A 4,654-nucleotide genomic window follows, 5' to 3' on the forward strand; every position below is an offset into this window, starting at 1 on the left:
GAGGCTGTAGAAGATAGAATATTGCTGAACAGTGAGTGTTGCTGTCTAATTCTTGCTCTGGAAGCTTCGTCTCAGGGCTGTACCCCACCGTGTGAGGTGTGAGGTGTCGGTCTACACCTGTGGGGGATGTTTGCCTGTGAGGCTGCTCAGGGGCCAGGGACCTACTTGAGTAGGCAGTCTGTCCATTCTCAGATCTCAACCTCTGTGGTGGGAGATTCCTACCGAGCTTTCTGCTGCTTTTTGTTTAGCTATGATCTTTCCCTAGAGATGGAGTCTACAGAGACAGGAAGGCCCCCTTGAACTGCGGTGGGCTCCACCCAGTTGTAGCTTCCTGGAGGCTTTGTTTACCTACCTAAGCCTCAGAAATGCCGGCACCCCTCCCCCAGCCTTGCTGCTGCCTTGCAGTTAGATCTCAGACTGCTTGCTGGCAATGAGGGAGGCTCTGTGGGTGTGGGACCCTCCCGTCCAGGTGTGGGATATAATCTCCTGATGTGCCATTTGCTAAGACCCTTTGTAAAGCTCAGTATTAGGGTGGGAGTTACCCGATTTTCCAGGTGTTGTGTGTCTCAGTTTCCCTTGACTAGGAAAAGGGATTCCCTTCCCCCTTGCGCTTCCCAGGTGAGGTGATGGCTCACCCTGCTTCAGCTCTTCCTGATTGGGCAGCACCAGCTGACCAGCAGTGAGTGCCCAGCACTCCCCAGTGGGATGAACCCGGTACCTCAGTTGAAAATGCAGAAATCACCCGTCCTCTGTGTCACTTGCGCAGGGAGTTGGAGGCTGGAGCTGCTCCTATTTGGCCATCTTGCTCCGGGGTCTAGAATAATTATTAATGTCATGTTTTACAATGTATCTCTTAAAGGAATGGTGAGAATCATCTACATAATGTATGTTTTAAGTGGTCTTTTATATAATTGTATCTTTCACATATTCTTATAGAAACCATTTCCTTTGGGAACACACAGGCAGTATCTCTGTGTTCATTTCTACTGGGAAATCTTTATACAGGGTGGAGAGAGTCACATTTCCTAATGAGAGATGGGAAGCATCTGATTACCAGAAAAAGTGTCCAAATGCTTCTGATAATGATCATGGGGCTGCAGGTGGAAGTCGGTTTAAGGAGGTGTCAGGGAAATTAATTTTGAAAGTCTTTTTTATTTTATTTTTATTTTTTTACAAAATCATGGACAGAAGCCACCAGCTGGACCCACCAAATGTTGGAATGGATGAGGGACAGAAATAGAGCTCAGTAAATTAAGAATGAAATCCAGGAGTGGGCAAGAGGTTTGAGAGGATGACAGGTGTGTGAAGTGAGTGGGTGAATGATGAGGATGTTCAAAACATTTTCTTTCTCCATAATTAGAGAGTGTTTAGGCCGCTGAGTCAGACAGTGTCCAGGCCAGGGGGAGCAGGATGTTGTCAGCTCTCCTGGCAAAAAGTGAGACACCTGCAGTGTCCCGTTATTTGGTCCAGTTTGGGATTTATTCATATTTTAAAAATGATCTAACAGTATACAATTTTGAAAATATACAAAAATCCCTATGCTACCATTCATAGATAGCCACGATGGCTTTTTACCTTCTCCTTCCATCAGTCTCTACCACTTACTCACCTCAGCTTGCTCCTTGAACCTTAATGCCCTCCACTTGAACTTGCCCTTAGTTTAAGACCCGCTGTAATCTCTCCACTTCCTTGGCCCCTTTCTGATCCTTAGCAGGGTGTCCTCTAAAGGGCACCCTCACCTTTCCTGGAGCTTTACAGTGTCCAGATTCACCTCCCCTGTGTGGGCACCAGGGATATGGCCTTGTGCCTGTGTCCCTAAAGGTCCTGTCACTCAGGACCTTTGTGTGAGAGCAACTGAGGTGATATTACCTTCCCCTACTTTTCTTGGAACATAAAGATTTGTAGAGACTTTGTAGAGTAAAATTTATTAATGCATGTGAAAATTTAAAATATATATATTTTTGCCTCCCAAACTTTACTGGGAAAAATTTATCACAGTCCCAGTCATAAAAAATGACACCTAATCAGGGTTATTCACTATATTGTTTGTTTAACAGCAAAATAATGGGAAAACCTCGACTTTTACCAGCACAATGCCAATTAAACAGGTTACCTTATATCTACACAATAGAATATGATGCAGCTGCATAAAAAGTATAGAATCTTTCAGCTATTCATATGGAAACACCTCCATGTTCTATTTTAATTATAGCATGTAAACATCACAGAATTAGATGCAGTTTTTGTACTAGATCTGACCTTAGAACATTATATTTACTGGTTTTTTTGGTTTAATTTAAAGAGAGAGTATCTCACTCTCATACCCAGGCTGAAGTGCAGTGGTAAGATCATAATCAACTGCAGCCTCAACCTTGTGAGATCCTGTCTCAGCCTCCTGAGTAGCTGGAATGACAGGCATGTGCCATCATGCCTAGTTAATTTTTTGTGTTTGTTTCTGTAGAGATGTAGTTTCACCCAGGCTGGTGAAATCCCAGGCTGGTCTGAAACTTTTGGGCTCAAGTGATCTGCCCACTTTCACTCCCTAAATGCTGGAATTACAAGCAAGTGTCATCACACCTGCCTTTTTTTTTTTTTTAATTGGACTGCAGTCTACTCACTCATCTCTTTCCCCATCAGATAATTTCTATTTTTCTTCTATTTCTCTACCATATGTCCATGCCAAAATCCAGATGTATTTGCTTTGTTTAGAATTAGATTTTTTTTTTTTTTGAAAGAGAAGCCTTAGGAATGGTCTCCTAGCTGATTTTCAGGATTCTAATCTTCACTCTCTAAGCCCTATTTTTCCAATTCCAGATACTGATTAGAGTCACTTGTAGGGCATTTAAAGCCTACCAATGCCTGTACCATCCCTCAAGGTTATCTCATTTGGCTGACATGTGGTGTGGTCCAGGGATTGGTTGTTTAAAAATGCTTTCAAGGAAAAGGGTCATTTTGCAGTGGAGGAACTTTAGCCCAGTGATCAAAGTTGACATCCCCAGTAATCAGAGATAATGAAATCTTAGGGCATTCTAATATAATGCATGGAGAAGGTGCAGTATCATCCCTGTGGTATTCTTGTACAAAGTGTATAACCTGAGTTTAATCATGAGAAAATAATAGAAAAGTCCAAACTGAAGGTCATTCTACAAAATAAATGACCATTGCTCTTCAAAAATGTGTAACTCTTAAAGGTAAATCCTAACTTTTCCAGATTAAAGGAGACTGAGAGAACAGTACAATGAAGAGCAATATGTGATACTACATTGGATCCTGGTCCAGAAAAAGGACATTAGTCAGAAGATAGAGGGGATTTGGATAAGGTCTGTACAGGCATTCGTTTTACAGTGTTAACAATCATTTATAGATTTTGATTATTAGGTACATATCTATAATGTTAATATTTGGGGAAGTTGAATGAAAAGCATATGAGGACTTTGCCTAATTTTGGAACATTTATGAAAGTCTGATATTATTTCAAAATTAAACATGAAAAGAAAAGAAATAGAGATCTTTTAGATATTTCTATTGAGTTTCCGAAGTTGAAGATGATTTCCCAACTTATCTTGCTTGATACTGGTCAGAGTAATCTTTCTGGAAATGCTGTTTGTCATGTTTGTGACCTTCTCAAAGCTTTCAAGTGACTTCTCTTATCTGTAGGATGAAGTTCCCATTATGTAGGCTGCCATTCAGTGTCCTCATAGCATGCCTCTAATCTCCCTTTATTTGATCTGTGTTAAAAGACCTGATCAACATTTTACTTTCTTATGGCCAAACTTGTTCTAATTTTTTCTTACTTGTATGATGCCCTTCCCTGTCTTCTCAACTGTGGGACTTCAGTCAAGGTGGTGGGAAATATTTTAGAAGAAAAATTATAAAGATAGTTATAGCAAATAGTCACAAACCTTCTTGGAAGTCTGGGGACTTGCATAGCTTCAGTAAAAGGTTTGGCTGAAGGCAGCTGAATTATCTTAAAAGCTTAGGGCATGGATACAAAGGAATGTAGAGGAGTTTTGTCTAAATAGCTTGTTTACTCAGGCCATCCAAAACCAACATTTAATCTTATGCTGGAGAAACTACTCTCTGGGAGGTTGGCAATGTCAATTACCTTCTAGTGGTGTTTATTCAAGACCTTTGTCTTTTAATCTGTACTAAATAATGCGAACTTCACTGGCTGATCAGGACCTCTGCTGTTAACTCTTTACTGGACCCTTCTTGGTATTGGTGAGTGACAGGGCCACCTAGTCTGCTCTTTCACTGGATATTGGTGTCTGAATGTATTTGTTGATCCATTGCTGCGTCAGGGTCTGCCTGTCGGACCCAGAGAGTTGGTGCCCCGTGTGAGGACCTGGCATGTTGGTCCCCAGGTCTGAGGTATAGCTGCAAATAACCGTGACAGAACCCTCAAAAACTAAGGTGAAGACTGTGTGGTTGGTAAGCCAGTAAGTCAATAAATCAGTAAGTCAGTAGGTCATCGGTACCCCCTTGGGAACTTCAAGTTCGAGGGACTTGTTCAGGGTAGGGTTTTATCACGGGACAAGAGTTATCAGCACAACAGAAGCAGTATCTAAAAGTATTCAAACAGCTGCTTAAAGACACTGGATCCTCGGTTTTGCAGGCTCAATTAAGGGACCTAATGCAAATTGTATCACTTAAC

The sequence above is a fragment of the Colobus angolensis genome, unplaced genomic scaffold (genome assembly GCF_000951035.1).
Source record: "Colobus angolensis palliatus isolate OR3802 unplaced genomic scaffold, Cang.pa_1.0 Scaffold154, whole genome shotgun sequence".
Classification (NCBI taxonomy): domain Eukaryota; kingdom Metazoa; phylum Chordata; class Mammalia; order Primates; family Cercopithecidae; genus Colobus; species Colobus angolensis.